At 33.4% G+C, this 18,565-nt stretch overlaps 1 protein-coding gene across 1 annotated transcript in view; it reads right to left on the bottom strand.

The window, feature by feature from the left end:
• Positions 1–18,565, bottom strand: part of LOC140437714 (uncharacterized) — a 312,507-nt gene that overhangs the window by 147,241 nt on the left and 146,701 nt on the right. The gene's annotated exons all lie outside the window — the stretch shown is intronic.

Raw genomic sequence — 18,565 nt, 5'->3', positions numbered from 1 at the left:
CTGTAGCTCTGAACAACTGTATTGAACTGCACCCATACCACTCCCTTAAATTTCGCAACTAAAAAATCCTCCTACGTCTCACATTTCTGTTTCCCGAGATTTTTCCTTGGATTATGAGTCTAAGCAGAAAGTTCTTCTCTCCTCTCATTATGTGTCCCAGATATTCCAGTTTTTTCGTTTGTATGGTTTTTATGACTTCGCATTCCTTCCCCATCTTCAGCAGAACATCTTGATTTGTTACTCTTTCTGTCCATGGTATTTTCCACATTCTCCTGTAACACCAATACACCTTGACAAATACACCTTGCTCCAATTGATTATGCAGGGAAAGATTCAAGGAAAGAGAAGCATAGGGAGGCGTAGAATGTCATGGCTGCATAACCTAAGAGAGTGGTACGAATGTACATCAAATGAACTTTTCAGAGCAGCCGTCCCAAAAGTTTGAATAGCTATGATGATTGCCAACCTCCGCGGCGGAGATGGCACTGGAAGAAGAAGAAGGTTTCACTTAGAATTTGTACCGAAAATCTGAGCAACTTTTTTAAAATAAAATAAAATTTCCCATGTTCCTCATTTCAATCAAAAATTTTATTAAGAAAATTTTTTAACACATTTGCTTAATAGCCAACGAGTAAGGCGCTAGCCTAAAAGTCTTGTTAACAGTGTCCCCTCAACAGTCTTACTCAATTAATCCTGTCTTTTATTAATTAAAAATTGAAATCAGACATCCGCTTGTAACGCAGTACTTTGGGATCTAATAATCTTTATTTGTTATCATATAATGCAATTCATTAAGTGAGTAAATGCGAACATGTTAGCTAGTGTATTACATTCCCTGAGCGACCCTAATGGAGCGTTAAGTCGGTCCCGCGGGACGGGGGTAGTTACCCCCGAAAATACACTTTTCTTTCTCACTAGCTGGTTTTAAACGCTTTGGTGGATGACACGTCTGCCACTCGTACACATGTTACAGTAATCGATTCACTTGGCTCTATCTCTCATCGGGTTATTTGCCAGCTCTTCAAATGTTTCGTGATTGATTCTGTTAGGATTATTTATTATTTTTATACTTGCAGGTGATGGATATTTTTAATACATGAATATAGATAATAAATATTTTATTAAAAATGCTCCTTTTTTTTAATATTATGTGGTGCTATGCAATTTTTTATTAACTGAAAATTCTTTGCTATTTGTTATTTTCTTTTAACACTGTTGCCTTTTTGAGATAGTGGAAAATGTAGGGAAATACGAAATGACAAAAATGAAAGGTTATTAAGTATTATTATAAATTTATTTCTACAGATGGTACAGCTGGTTCCTAAAAAACTGATACGACACACAAAATATAAAAAAAAACAAACAAACAACAAACAATTGATTACATCTATTAATTAATAAATTGTAATAATTATTAAGGTCTAATTTTATTATTATTTTGAATTCCTGGTTATGATCAAATTGTGTAAGAAATCAAAACATAAACAAAATTCTTACTCTAAAAAAGCGGCAACACTTTAAACAATTTTACCACACGCTGAACTGTCAAAAAATTTGAAGTATTCCCGTACCAATTGCGTACAATTGTCTAATATATTTAATTAAAATTAATATTTTGCGGAATATTAGACTTAAAGATTTATTTCATAAAATTTATATTATTAATAATAACAAATGTTTTTGGTTATTTATTCAATATAATTCTAAAATTCCCAATATAATGATGATTACATTTTTCTGATAATTATACCATGTTGACGCCTATGAAAGATCGAGCAGTTCCGTATGGGTTTCGTATTATTAGCTGTGTTAGGAAAATTTGAACTCTAACGTTGACGTTCTGGAAATTTTAAATATAAGTGACGTCACTTTATATAAATTGTGACGTGCACGCATTTTTATATGAAAAATACTATATATTAAAGCAAGAATTGTAACCAAATTAAAAGATGACTGGGCACTATCAGAGACGGCGTTATTTAACTGCCCCATGAACTACATGGGCCCATTAATCCCAAGTACCTGCTGCCCCATCGCCTAGAAAGTTGGGGATTAAGTCTTAGTGACCGGAAATTCCAAATTTGATTATAGTTGAAAGTAATAATATAAATATTTTCAGTTATTCATTTCAGTTGAAAGTATTACGGTATAGTTTTGTCCTTTAGACGTTAGTGTTTAACTTTTAAATGGCGAATCCAACGACTATGTATAGTCAAAGGGAAGAACTTTAATTAATAATTAATGAATATAAATATTCAAAGGCCCATGTCTCCAAAGATGGAAAAGTTAGATGGCGATGCATCAAAAAAGGGCGTCAACAAAAAGTGTACACAAAGGAAGGTGATGAAAATTAAGTTATTCTTGAAAATGCATCGGTGGAGTATAATCATGCTCCAAATATCCACGTTGACCGGCAAATTTTTAGTAATTCTACAAAGAGGAAAGAAGCTGTAGAAGATATGTGAAAGACCTTTAAAGATTGTCCACAAGGAATTGAGGAAGGAAAATTTCAGCAATTTACCGCTGACGACGAAGGACATTTCTGCGTTCGAAGAAATATCTATGCTGCAAGACGAAAATCCACACCATCATTGTCCAAGTCACAGGAAGAAGTTTTACAAGTGTTAGTGCACTTAAATTTAAAAACAAATACATCCGAAAACTTTTTATTATCTACCAAAAATAATTCTGCAATTTTTAGTTGTTTCACTAATCTTTACTTTTTGTGTAATGTAGATTCTTTGTATGTAAGCTTTAAAGCCTAAATACAAGAAGAACGAAGAAGAAGAAGATTTTTTACGCTTTGTCCAGGGCTTCGAGTATTTGGTTCAAGCTTCTATGTTCATATTATACTCCCTTTTGTTTAAATGCGATATATCATCCACTATTTTCACGTCCTTTTTTTAATTCTAGGTGATGACATCGTTCTTCAAAAGGCTAAAATTTTCGAAAAAATTTGATTCTATTTTATATCTTTTGGTATAATTTCGATAGACCTATAGTTTTGACGAAACCGCCTTTAAAAATTGTAAAATGCTTAGAGAAATTCGATATTTCCTGTCCCGTTATTTTTATAAAATCTGTACCGTTATTTTGAATCGGCCACGTGTTTCTGCAAAACAAAGCCAGCCATTTCGGTTCGCGAAACTAAAAATCTTTATTTGCGCCATTCTAAAAGCATCCCGTCAAACTAAATCTATTCAAATTCGCTGAAGACATAATTGTATTGCTTACTTACATTTCGGGTATCGATTTCTACCAAAACCAAAAGACTGTAAAATTCATGGGCGTGTATGAATAATTATTTAAGGTAAAACAAAATACAGAATAATTTTAAATTAGGTACATAAGTATGTAATACATAGCATATTTTTAACCGCCAATAAATTATGTCAAATAGGTTCGTCTTCTAGTTATTCTAGATGAATCATGAAAGTGATCTTTTATTATATTTCTTTTTTGATATTCTACAGGAGACGTTTTCAAAAATGTCTCCTGTGGTGATGACTTTAGATTATCTGCTTTAGAATAAACTGGCAAAATTTTGGAACAATTTGAAATATATTTAGTCGTAAAGTCGTGGTATCCTCATTAGAGATGAAGAACAAAAACGTAATAGATACTTCCAAGTTCTCAAGCTGTTTGATTGCTCTTCATATTTAATCGCATGTTTCTTACAATATATTTAAATTAATGACATGTTTATTACGTTCCAAGATGTTCTAATAGGTCAAGTTTTATATGCCTTCCTTTATAGCCTTTTTTTAGAGTCCAAAATAGGACCATTTAATAACCTTTTTAAGACTATAATTGAAAAACAAATAAATTATACATAGTTAAATATATTTCCTATATTGATCAATAAATTTAGTAACTAAGAAACATTTACAATGTAGCTAAGGAAAATAGAGGAAGCCGAGAGAATGAACTCCAATGAAGAAAACCAACCAACAAATTTATGATTTGCAAAATATCATTAGACAAAATATTATTAAGAAACGAAGGTTAATAAGTAAATAGCTACTGAGGAGAGTACTACAAGATAAAACCAAACTGCAAAGTCCTGTTAAAATAATAGTATGTACACCTTCTACAGAATACTCCCTTCGGAAAGCAACCAATAGGACTTCTTCAACTCTTCAACCTCCTTCTTCTTGTTCTTATTGCGCCGTCTCCTTTCAAAGGTTGGCGATCCAAATGGCAACTGTAGCTTTGGAAATTGCTGCACGAAAGATTTCCGTGGATGAGCGGTCAAAACATCTCCTCAGGTCTTTCAGCCACGAGTTCTGGCGTCTTCCAACTGATCTTTTGCCCTGTACTTTACCTTCAAATACGATTTGGAGTAATTCATATCTTTCACCTCTCAACACATGACCCAAGTAATGTATTTTTCTCTCTTTGATTATGCTAAGTAATTCCTTTTGTTTACTCATGCACCAAAGTACCTAACCATTGGTAACTTTTTGTTCCCATGGAATTCTCAGCATCCGTCTGTATATATATATATATTTCAAAGGCATCTATTCTTTTTTCTGTTTCAGAGTCCATTATCCAATTTTCACAGCCATACAGCAAAACAGAAAAAACCTAAAATCTGATCATTGGCTGTAATATTTGCTCCCAAATAATTTATGGAAGTTACCTGTTCTATTATTTGTCCCTTGGCATACCAATGTACGTTTGTTGGTATCTTTGATACTACTAGAATTTTAGTTTTGGAAACATTAGATGTAAACCGAACATTTCGCTATGACGAACTACCGCATTTATTACATTTTGTAGTTCTTATGCGTTGCTTGCTATTAGGACGGTATCATTAGCGTACCTGATGTTGTCTATACTGGTTCCATTAAACTCGATTCCACCTTGCCTTCCTATTTACAATGAAAATTGCTCATGAGCAAAAAGTAATAAAGGAAAGTCAAATCAATAATATAATCTATACAAGACTGAACTCTAAAAATCTTCTGATTTTGATGAAATGAAATAATAAAAGAACAACCAGCAAAAGCCTTGCTGTTCGTACATTTATAGGTATACGGCTTTACTAAGAAAAGGAGTCCGAAGTACACTTTATCTTAATTCTCTCACCACCAGAGTAAGAAATTCGAAGATCTCTCGCTGAAGAGAGATCGACTCCCTGAAGATCTAAACGGATATTCTTTTGCTATGTTTTTCCACGACGATCCAAGGTGCCTTAAGCTTGGACCACTCTCTCCCGATGCTCACAACTTACTTCTTAGAGGTAATCTCTTTCGAAGATTTTGAAGACGCAAATTAAAACCTTAAATAGAGTGGAAAGAAAATAATGGTACAATGGTACAATATTCGCAACAAATTTTACGGGTAAATAAATAAAACTCTATCATAACGTTTGTATTTAAACTAACACGAACTACCGCAGAACAAAAAGTTTGGCATAACCTCTTCTTAATCAATAGCAGAAAAATTCTCTCTAGCAATTACTTCAAAATTCTAAAGTCCTATCTGCAAGGCATTTAATACCTTGTAGTATACCTGAATGAGCATTTTATCCTTACATGATATCAGCTAGTATAGATAGTATATCACTTAGAGTTCGGAAAAACTGGGATGCAATACAAAGTTGGTTAAAAAGTGGCGTTTGAAAGTTAAAGAAAACAAAATCCGCCCAAGTGGCATATATAAACCGCAAATAAAATTGTCCTTCTGTATTATTAAACTCTGGAACTACTAAATATTTCAACCTATAGTCCTTATGATAACTAGCGCTCCTTGGTATGCAGTGTGTGTCAAGGAATTCCATCGTGCAAGACCACCCTAATAATTTAGCTAAAAACCATATTAAACATCCAGTTAGACAAAAGCTCCAGACTACATACCAATAGAATTTATACACACAAGTTCAACCAATTCTCAAGATATAAGTTATACTAAGCTAGTACCAAGAATAAATAGGAAATTTTCACTGGCCAACTTTCCGTTAATTTAGTAACACACTTATAATTTCTTCATCATAAGTGGCTCGATAATCCGTTGTGGATCTTGGCCTGCTCACAAAGAAGTCGCCACTCCTGCCGATTCCTGGCAACTTCTCTACATCTTCTGACCCTTAGAATCAGTAGGTCTTCTTCCACATCATCAATCCATCTCCTTCGTGGTCGTCCTCTGCTTCTTGTGCCCTTTGGTTTTGAAAATGTTAATTTTTTCGTGTATTCGTGATCTGACATCCTAGCAATGTGTCCAGCCCATCTAAATCTCAGCATTTTAACGAATTTAATCTGGATCGGTGTATAATAATTGATATAGTTCAAAGTTGTATCTTCGACGTCATAGCTAATTTTCATTTACGGCCCCAAAAATCTTTCTAAGAATTTTTCTCTCAAAAATACCAAGAAGTCTTTCATCATTTTGAGATAAGGTCCACGTTTCAGCCCTATATATCAAAACCGGTCTGATTAAGATCGTGTATATATTGAGCTTTACTGCACGTTCTATATTTTTATTTTTTAAATATTTCTGGAGATCGTGAACAGTTCTGTTTGGTATTGCTATGCTTCTTTTGTTTTAGGTTTTTAGAAACCAACATATATTTGATTTTTTTCTCCTTTATCACAAGTCCTAATTCACGTGAAGCGTCGTCAAGCCTTGTAAAACACTGCACCATGTCTCTCATACCTCTGCCTACTATAACTATATCGTCAGCGAATGCCAGAATTTGCGTCGATCTATTAAAAATAGTTCCATTCATTCCAATATTTAATTGTCTGATTGCCTTTTCCAAGGCAATATTAAAGAGGAGACACACCAGCGCGTTCCCCTTGCTTAGACCTTTATTAATGTCAAAGAACGTAGAGTTTCCTCCTTTAATTCTAATGCATGAGCTTACGTTTTGCACTGTTAGTTGGGTCAACTTTACTAACTTTGGTGCGATCCCAAAGTTTATCATTGCATTATATAATGCAGTTCTTTTCACACTGTCATAGGCTGCTTAGAAGTCGACGAAGAGATGGTGTGTATCTATGTTATAGTCTAGTGACTTTTCTAGAATCTGACTATGTGCTTGAATTTGATGTGTAGTTGACATTCCAGCATTAAATCCGCATCGATATTGACCAACAATATCCTTTGTAAAATGTTTAAGTTTTTCAAACAATACACTGTCGAAGATTTTATACGCAGATGCTAACAGAGTAATGCCTCTATAGTTCTTACACTCCAGTTGATCACCCTTTTTTTGCAACGGACATATTATTCCCTTTAGTCACTCTTCTGGTGCCAATTGATTCTGCCATATAAGTACTATTAGTTTATGGATTGTTGCAAAAAGTTCATTCCTTCAATATCGTTTATATTCAGATGTTCGCTGAAATGTTGTGCCTATCTGTTAAGCACTGAGTTTTAATCATGTCGAATTTCACCGTTAGTGTCTTTACAAATTTTTATCGTGGTTTAAATTCTCGACGGTTATTATTAAAGGATTTGTAGTATTTCTTTTTTTCTTTTTTTATCGAATAAACTTTGTATCTCATTGAGAGTGTTCTGTTCGTATTCCCTCTTCTTACGTGGATTGATACGTTTTTCCTCTCTTCTAAGACGTCTTTACTCTTCTTTTTTTCTCCGTGTACAACCTGCGTCGATGGTTTTTTGATGTGCTGCGTTCTTTCTATTTGTGGCCATTTCGCACTCATGATCAAACCAATGATTTCTTTTTTCTGACTTGGTTTTGCCCAATATTTCAACCGATTTCTGTAACACAATATCTCGTATATTTGCCCATAGTTGGTTAATGTCTTCTTCTTCTAAGTTTTCTTTCCTTATTTGATCTTCCATTTGCTATCTGTATACATTTGCAATGTCGGGACCTTTTAGTTTATTAATGTCGATTTTTTCTCTCCTTTTCCCAATCTGTTTTTTTAAATTGGATATTCTCTCTTTAAATCGTGCTTTATTTAACAAGTGTTATAATTTACACATAATTTACTTACCGTAATTATATTAGAGATTATAAATAAATTGTGATGCCACTAAGAAAAATAATATGCCGCTGTCTATGAAAGAACCTTGTATCGATAGGAGGTTTGTTGTAGTAAAAACGCAAAATAAAGATGTTGGGGCGAAATTAATACTTCTTTTACGTAACTGAGGAGGGTAGGTACGTCGTCGACGGTTGATTTGTGTGGGGGAATCGCAAAAATAAGACGTTTTAAAGGGAATTGATCCCCGAGTCTGGTTCCTTTTTTTTGACCGAAAGAAAAGAGGGTAATTGGATACGCTTCGAAGAACTTTTGAATCTTAGTTCATTTCGATAATTAAAGTTTTTTGGTCACGTCATCTAAATTCTTTATATGTAGATTTTTTTATATTGTGGATATGCACACTAGAAATTAATTTATTTAATAGTTATATTTTTATTACAAATTTAACCAAAAATGGTACAATAAAGAAAAGAAACAAATAATTGAAGAGTTTATTCCAACATAATGGTAAGCCACAATGTTACAGAATTCTATTTTATTACAATATGTATATAAAGAAACCTGTATTAACATACAGAAAAATTATTGAGTGATCCCCGCAGTAGATGGAGGAGTTATTGCTGAATCGTGTTATTGCAATCACCCGTTTCTGTTGGGCAGATTTTATGATGAAAGCAAATAAAAAGAATCTTTTTGGTGTTACGCAGATAACACAGAATGATTTTTACTGTTTTGGACCTCTTCTAAACAATGTTTATAAAAACGCACGATTTCCTGACAAGCAGAGATTTTGCTGCAACATACAGCTTTCGATTTAAATCACAAAATGTTAAGTCATTTTTTGTCAAACATAGTGTCAAAGGAGAATATCAAGAAGTTAATGTCATAAGAAAAGGCCGACCTGTAACAATAGAGTTGCCAAACATTAAAAAAAATACAATGAGCCTTTGAAAATTGCAAAAAAATAAAATAAAAAATATAAAAAGCTTATTATCTTAGATTCCGCCAGTCTACCATACTTTTTATAATCAGCTAAAAGAAGCTACTGACAATGATAATAAAGAAGTGGAAATTGTAAATATATATAGAAATTATAATAAAGAAGTGGAAATTGAAGATATATGCAAAAACTACAGAGGAATAAGCGTAATATGATCAATAGGAAGATTATATGGGAAGATACTGCGAGAAAACATAGAGCAAGCGATAAAAGGCAAAATTGGGGAGGTTCAGGTAGGCTTCACGGCAGGAAGATCACTGGACCACATATACACACTGGAACAACTACTGAAAAACAAAAAAAAAAAACAAAAAATAGAGATATACATTTGGCATTTGTGGACCTGAGAAAGGCGTATGACTCTGTACCAAGGTCAGAACTATGGGAGGCAATGTACAAATTAGAAATACAGACGGAACTCATAGAAGCTACAAAAGCACTGTATAAAGAAAATAAAGTGTCCATTAAAATGGGAACAAGAATCATAGGAGACTTCACTACAACAAAAGAGCTCCTTCAGGGTTGTTCCACATCTCCAACCATATTCAAAATATACTTAGAGAAAGCCTTAACTACATGAAAAAGAAAATGCGAAGGCATGGGAGTACCGGTACGGAACGAATACCTATATACGTTAAGTTTTGTAGACGATCAAGTAGTGATTGCACAAGACCAAGATGACCTCAGCTACATGATGAAGAAACTACAAGAAGAATATACCAAGGCTGGCCTAGATATTAACCTCGCGAAAACAGAGTACCTATCTACAAGTGAAGAAGACATAGAAGATCTACAGATTGATGACAACGTAACAATCAAAGGAAAGGATAAATTCAAATACTTGGGGTTTATAATCACGAAAAAGGCAACAACAGAGGAAGAAATTACACAAAGATTAGGATAAACATAAACAGCAATCCGACAACTTAACTCAGTATAATCGAGGACCGTTATAAATGATTTAGGTGAGAGAGTGTCGCCGTGTCTCACACCTCGCTTGATATGAATTTCTCTGGAGGTATCATGTAGTTTTACACGAATTGTGGCGTTTTGGTATAATGTTTGTACTAGCTTTGTGAGCCGGTAATCTATTCTACTATTGTTTAGAGCAGTTATAATGCTGTCTAATTCCACAGTGTCGAAGGCTTTGTGAAAGTCTACGAAGATAAGTACCAGTGGTCTGTTATATTCTAGCGACTTTTCTATTAAGGTTTTTACTGTTTGTAGGTGATCGTTTGTTCCGAATTTTGAGCGGAAGCCAGCTTGTTCTCGGGACTGGTAGAAATCTAACTTTTTCTCTAGTCATGTCTTAATTATTCGGGTAAACATTTTATAGATGTGGTTCAATAAGCTGATTGGTCTATAGTTTTCTAGGTGCGCCTTGTCTCCTTTCTTGTGTAGTAAAATTGTTAATGCATTGTTCCATGTTTTTGGTATGCAACAATCTGTTAGACAAAGGTTAAACAACATTTTTATTTGGTTGGGAAGGGCACGTCCGCCCATCTTTATAGCTTCTATTACGACTCCATCTTCTCCTGGCGCTTTGTTGTTCTTCATCTTTTTTATTGCGTCCTGGATCTTCTGCGTCTTTCGTCCTGCGTCTCTTAATGTGATCTCTGGCATGAGCTCTGGACCCTGGTTGATAATTTTGCGTGATGCGGCGGCTTCCAAGTTCTTTTGGTCTTCTCTTTGGCTTCTGTATAGTTCTTGATAGAAGTCTTTAACTATGTGTAGTAGTTCTTCTCTATTTGATGTGGGGACTCCTTCTTTGTTCTTTAGTTTGTGTATTTCGTATTTTCCATTGTTTAGTCATCTTCTCAGGACTTTCAGACTTTTATTCTCTTCTATAGTTCGCTGGACTTTTTCCTTCTTAAATTTCCTTAAATCTTTCCTTATAGCTTTTGATACTTCTTTGTTTATTTTTCGCAGTTCTTCTTCGTCGTCAATGCTTTCTTTTCCTTTGATTTTTCTTCTAGTTTCCATTAGTTGCTTTGTTTCAATGGTTATTTTTTCGGGTTACTTAAGCCTCTCGAATAGCTTCTACGATATTTTCGTTTAGGGCGATTTTTTAAATCGGAGAACATGTAAAGCCACATATTTTATAAATAAACTTCTTTTTTTATAAATATTTGTTTTTTCTGTAAAATAATAAATGTTTATGAATTTTTAATGATTAATACAATCAAATAGCAAGAGTTATGGTTTTCTAAAGTTAACTGAATATTTTTAAGATTTGTTTAAAACTTTAAACCTTAATATCTCAGCTTTCTTATTTTGTGGCTAACCATTGTATTGCAATAAGTTATTTAATTGTTTTAATAGCAGTTGAGCAATGAAGATTGTTTTCGCTTTCGCGCTGCCTCGGCAATCGATTTTGACAGCCGAAAAACAAGACGAATTGATAGATGTAAAATAAGGCCATTTGACAGACAAAAAAGAACACGAATTATCAAACTGAAAACAAGACGAATTGACAGACAGGAAAGAAAAAGAATTGACAGTTGACATGACAGCCGACAAGAGAGCTGTCAAAATTTTCCGAGGCTCAACCGTACCAATCTGTGGTCTAGATTTTAGCTGCAGACTCTGTAGCAGAAAACCTGAAACAGTAAACCATATCTTGCATGACTGCGAAGCATTAAATAGCAGGCAGCAAACACTTTTCGGAGACTATCGGTTGACTTTAAATACATATGATACCCATTCACTAGATCTGTACAAGCTGGTACAGTGTTGCAGAATGAATCTTGGAATGGGTACCATGAAGAAATAGAAGATGTACAATAAACCAACTGGCTGCAGAATGACTAGTTTAGAGAGTAACAGATGGTTTCCATGAAAAAAAATCTGTATCTAAAAATGTGTTTTAATTCGGCACACATTGTATATATCCAACAATGTATCCTATTGTATAATTTACTTTATTTTATTATTTATATTATTTGAGCAATTTTTTGTTCACATCAAAGCGCAAAACAGATAACTACCGAAATGAGAAATGACATCTAGGATGTGTAGCTAACCCCAAAATGAAAACAAAACGGTCCCATAACTAGTAAATTTCGGTCTGTAATATTGGTAATGCGGCCATAACATCCAATCAGCTTAGATTTATGACGTAGAGAGCTTGTAAATTTCACAGCGGGCGGTATCCCAAATCCAATTGTGTCAGCATAGTAGATTAAGTCGATTCTATTTGTTGTTTGGGGCCGCTTATATATACCAAGAAAGGATATAATATGCATAAATCTTACAAGTTAAGTTGGATGGTCGATGGTAAACAACTATTTTGAGAGTTGGGTGGGATAATGTCTGTTTATACTCCAGAATTTGGAGATTTATCGGAACTGTTACAAGAGTTTATGCGCCGTATCACATTAACTTGTGATACGATTAATGTAGCTTTAGCTACTCCGAGAAAAATAATTGCAAAATAAGGCCATAGTTCCATTTTTATAATATTGTTTATGTAGTTTAAAAATTGTTTTTTCTGGCATCTTTGACACGAATATTTTAAAAAAAAATTTGAAAATGATGATTATCTAAAAATATCTCTGTTGTGTATATAGACGGTTCTAAAGTTTTTTGCTAATTAGACATAAAGTATTGTAATGATTACCAAAATTTATTTTATTTAAATTTTCATCTATTTCACTTTTTCCTCTATTTCATTTCAAAAAAATTAAAAACGAATAAAAAATTAATCTTCATGCTTCATATCTTACTTTTGTATTGCAATTAGATTCATAGAAGCCAATCAAAAAACCTCAATATCAAAAGGAAAGAAAAAACCTCAATATAAAAAAAATATTGACATTTCATTGACAGGAAAAATTCACACTAAATAAAATAATGCTTTGTAGAATACAAAAAAAATCTACTCCTAATAACTATCTGCTCAGATCAAAAACTACTAAAGCAAGGGACAGAGTAGGTATCAACCTGAGGTTATCGAGGATATCGAGGAAGAGTACCGCGCAAGGAACTTTACAGGAAAATCCGTATAGAAAAAAAAATGTCTAAAAAACTGGATGAGGACATCTGGGGCCAGGGATACAGGATCGCCATGAAGAAGTTCCATGCGTATCCTCCTTACGAAATACCTATGGACAAGAAACTTGAGATAACACAAGAGCTCTTTCCGAACGGTAGATGGCATGGAGTATAGAGGAACGAGGGAGCTAAGCATGCCGTACTACCATGGATAAACTTTGGGCTTTGGGTTCACTCAAGACGCGCAGGTCCACGGGACTGGATCAGATACCACCTAAGGCGGTGAAGGGTCTAGGACTGCCAAAGCCTGCGTGGCTTCTGGAACACATGAATGCACTGCTGAAAGCACAGACCTTTGGGAAAAGGCTGGGAAAAAGTATCGCCCCATATGTCTCCTTCTGCTATTATAGATCTTCAGTGTACTGGTTGTTTTAAATGTTGTTGTGAGGTTGTGGGTCAACCCAGAATATAGCTATTTGCCTACAAGATCGAGGCCAAGGAAGCCTTCTGTCAAATTGTCTAAAACAAAGCGCCAATTAATAAACAACTACAAGTGAAAATAACTCTTGGTTTTATAATAAACTTTTTTGAATTTTCGAATTTGAGATTGAAACGTCAAAAAAAATGTAAACAATGTAATTTTTTTAACTTTAACATGAAATAAACATTACAACAAGGTGAAACCTTTAAATGTTTGTGAGTCCAATTAAAGCTTATTACATTTTAATATTTTTGAGAATAAATTTTTCCCATAAATTTATAAGAAAACCGAACCATTTCTTTATACGAATTTCCTATAGATAACCCGCCATTATGAGAATTAATCCCTAAAAGCAACGAGGAGAACACATATGTGAATCAGTGAAAAGCATCGTGGGGAAAAATAATTTCTATTAAGTCGACATTGTCGAAAAGAAAATCTGGAAAATTGCAGACGACTGATGGCTGGGAAACAAGTTTAAAATCCTCCTTTTTCGTCTCTTCCATTCATTCATGCCAGAGTTTTCTTGCTCGGGGAACTTATCTGAGGAAATTCACATAACGATGGAATCGGAATTAACTTGTTAAGCTAAAATGGACGCCTAACCGGAGAAAATATATTAAATTAAATGGAAAATGAGAGAGGACGTCGTTTCTTTCTTATTTTTCTGTCTCGTTCTGCCCGGAAAGCCGAAGACGCTGTTTTTTCTGTTAAATTATTTATTCGAGCCTTTTACGCCGCGTGCTCGTCAATTTTAAAGTTTATGTAACTCGAAGAAGGTTCGAGTATTCAAAACTACTTGAAACATTCATTATATATTTGTGTATATATGTGTATTTGCCGGTTTAATATCACATATCTAAATAATAGTTTATTCAAGAAATTTTATACATATTTGTGATTGTATACCATTCATGCATTTGTATACAGAGTTTGTATGCCTGGTAAAAATATATATATTTTTTTAAACGGATGGTCCAAATTATTCAAAAATAGGGATACACCTATTTTGCAATATAAGATTTGAAATTAGCCACTTTCGTTTTTTAAATACAACACCCTGTATATTGTACCTTTTTTAATCTCTACTTCAACATTAGTTCAACCGTATACAATACTTTTGATTTTATGTAGTCAGGAACATCTTAATAAGATAAAACGCCTAGAAACACCTAATCGTATCAATAAATTTTTTAATTCAAATTATTTACAACTTTGAACATAATTATTAAAAGTTTACTACATTACTAAATTAATGTCTACCTAATCAAATGTTCAAAATATCCTCCGTTGTTAATTTGACAGTATTCTAGAATCTGTCTATTACATTTCTCCATGTTTCTCTAGAAATTAATATGGATTCATCGATAATTCTTTGCTTTAGCTCGGCAGCACTTACTGGTTTAGTTTTATAAATTCTACTTTTAGTATCCCCAATAAAGATAATCCTTAGGATTCAAATCGGGTGAACAAGGAGGTCTTCAATACTCCCTAATCTACCAATCCTTCGTCCGGGAAATGTCTGATCGAAATAACGCCGAACATTTACATCAAAAAGCTGGAGCTTCATCTTTCTAAAATCGTGTCTCATTAAACTTGACTCCAAACTTGTTTTTCACGGCAGGTACAATTTCATTTCCAAGAAGCATTTCATAATTATCGCTTGTTCCTTCTATGAAAAAATAGACCGATTAACTGAGTACCCTCTATACCTGATCATACATTTAGTTTTTCTAGGCTTTAAGTAGGGTTTTCACGTATCCAGTGTGGATTTACCTCACTCCAATAGCTTAAATTTTGGCGATTTACATTTCCATACAGTGTAAATATTACTATGTCGGAAAAGCATATCTTCTTAACGAAGTTCTCATCAGTTACAACTTTTTTCATCATTACCTTACTAAACTGTAATCCACGGTCGTAGTCATCTTCATTTAATTCTTACAACAACTGGATTTTGTAGGGTTTAAATGAATTCTTATATAATATACTGTAACGTAGGCAAACTATTTACGTACATAAACATTCTAAGCGCCCCCACCCGTGTCGGGAAGAGATTGGGTGTGGTTCTTTCAAAATTCATGTACAATATGTTTGTATTATCTTTAATATTTAAATGAATTGGGCGCCATCCGTTATACACCCTCATAAGGAAACGAGCTCAGACAGAGAAATAAAATGAAAAATTTAAAACAATGTTAATAACAAAGCTAACCTTTATTATTTTGTAACGAACAAAAAGTTATTAAAAGACTCTAGAAGAATTACATCATCTTGGAATATAAACAAACATTCTCTGTTTAGATGTTAAATTACAAATGAGAAGTGCTTACATGAAACTAAAATTAAAATTATATAGTAAGAAAACAAACATTTTATACCTTGGCATTAAATTATAAATGAGAAATACTTTGAGATATGAACATAAAATCATACTTTATCCCAAATTTCGAAATTCATTCACCTAAAAAAATTATTACATAGAAGATATTTATATATTATATAGATATTTATGTAAATAAAAGACCAATAATAACTCACATCACAGTTAGTTAGTTCATGTATTGATAATCTTCACTGTACAATAAAAAAATATATATAAAATTGGTACAACCTGAATTATCCAAACGTTTGTGTGGCTTGTAGAAAGGATATAATTTTTACCAACTAGGTACTCATGCTGGGATTTTAGAACGTTGTATCTATTGGCAGAAGAAACATATCCACCATAAAAATCTATAGGATTGGGCGGCTAAGCAAACGGGATATTCCAGAAAAGGCACTTATACCAAATAAAGGTAATTGTGCGAATTGTTGAGGGTGTCATGTAATGGAGCCCAACTATACATTCTGGTTTCAGAATCCATACTACCAGAATACCATAAATCCATAGGTATTACGATAACATCGGGCCAATAAACATAGTTCTGGCAACTATTAGTGCTACTGGTAAGGGTCTAAAATAAATATTTATTTGAAATATAAAAGAAAAAAGGAATTTTTCGGCTTACCTCGTCAAGAGACCACTTAAAAAAATTTCATCCTTTATGTTGATGAATTGCGGAATGGTTACCAGCGCTCGGATTTTTGAGGCTTAAATCGGAACTACTATGAACTGCGGTTGGATTCTTGAGAGGCAATTAGATGCTTCTGCACTCGGCGGGTAGGTGGCGTGAGCAACATTAATTTGAATATTTACTAGAAATTATAACAATCAATTTTTGATATAAAGTCGTCAACTTACTTTCCTTCTACAAGCTTACTATTATTACTGATTTTTCAGAATAGCAGTCCATACTATATAATTTATTCGGTGTTATAACCACCACTGCTGCCATCGATCATCTGTCATTCTGTCTATGTGTTCTGTGTTATTTCTGTGCTATTCCCGATGTTATTCTTGTGTTATTCCCCTGTGTCGTAATTGGTTTAGTGGTTGAAGGATTTGTTAATGTGAAAATTGCTGCTCCTTACGTCAGTACTGGTAAAATGTACTGATGCACTTTTCTTTTCAAACATATATAGGTTCTTGTAATTTTTCATATGCTGTCGATCTAAGACATATTCTTTTTAATCCATGGTTTTTGTTATTTCTGCAAATCCCGGTTTGATTCCCAACGTATTTATATGTATCTACCAGTTTTGTTTCTTTTCTATGTCATTTAACTGGTAACCTTTTCAGAATCCTACTTTTACTGGATTAAAATCATTATGACGTTGAACTTGAAAAGTAATGTTTTAAGTAATTTTTGGCCTTCAAGCTTAATTGCTTCTGCAACTAATTCATCTTCAGCGGGAGCTCTATTATTTTTTCATTTTCTTTAAGTCATCTTTATTTTCTGGTTTTGTTATATCAGATAATAAATCTGATACTAGTTTATTAGTCCTGTTTTTGTAGTTATTGGAGCTAGATGTGTAGTTTTGTCTGTCTCCTTGCAGCAGGTCTATTTTGGCTATAAGTTCAGGGTGATTCTCTGTAAGTAGTTCTTTATAGTAGTCTTACCACAATTCTCTTGTTATGTATTATATTTGAATCTTTTTGGTATTGTTTCTTAAGAATTTCAATACATTTTAGGATTATAATTTTTTTTGTTCCTCCTATATCTTGTTCAATGTCAGCGTAGGTTTCTTGTCATTTTTCGTTCTTTTCTTTTGCTCTCATTTGTCTTACTATTCTGTTTTGTTCTTTGTACATTTGTATGTCTTGTGGTGGTTAGGTGTTCATAATTTTCATAAGGTTTTCTTTCTTTAATGCATTTTTTTCTTTTTTCATTGTTTCAATAAAGAAAAGCTTTTAATTGTTCAATAATTAAATATATTAGATTATAACATGTATTGCTATTTTGTTCTCAAAAGTAACATCAAACAACATCTCTATAGTCCAAAAAGTATTTAGGTAATTGCCAATTAATTTGTTTTCAAACCGATCTGTCAATGGCTCTCTCACTGACCCTTTTTATAATATGAAAATGGTTAAAGGGATAAACTGGCCACGAAAATCTTTCAATTATGGGAACTTTGAAGTTTCTAGTAGAAAACTTTAACGATCAATAGAGTCCAAAAAGGCAATTCAATACCTGTGTATGGAGAAGTGGAAGTCAAGAACCGAAAATCTGGCAAATATGGCCGCCGGTGGATTAGCTTTTCCAGGATAGTCCTGGAAGAAGGGGACGGTTGGTTGATAATGAGACGATGCTCGTGCCGCCCTCCGTTCATTCAACAGGACCGCATCCACAAAAACAATCCGAGTACAGCTTGATTAATAAGAAGCGTAGATTTTCACTTCCTTCAGTTTTAATAGACAATGGTACAGATAACAAATTTTGAAACAGAGGAATCGCGGTGAATGGGGGAGAAAGCGGTAGGTATCTTTAAAATTTGTCATATTTTAAATCATAATTAGTGAATAAATATAGTTGTATGTATAACATTTTATAGTCTTGTTTTATAGTCTATTTTATCTCACTTCTGCCTATTGTTTATTTATTTATCGTATGGCAATTACAACAGATTTAGAACAAATACACAAACACTAGTAATATAGGTATTTGACAAAACTTTAAATAGTTACAAACATCAAGTGTTTTGATATAATCAATTGACTCTGAAGTTGCAAACAGGAAGTCTTCAGGG

This window comes from Diabrotica undecimpunctata, chromosome 3 (assembly GCF_040954645.1).
Source record: "Diabrotica undecimpunctata isolate CICGRU chromosome 3, icDiaUnde3, whole genome shotgun sequence".
Lineage (NCBI taxonomy): Eukaryota > Metazoa > Arthropoda > Insecta > Coleoptera > Chrysomelidae > Diabrotica > Diabrotica undecimpunctata.
This window is presented reverse-complemented; position numbering and strand designations above follow the sequence as displayed.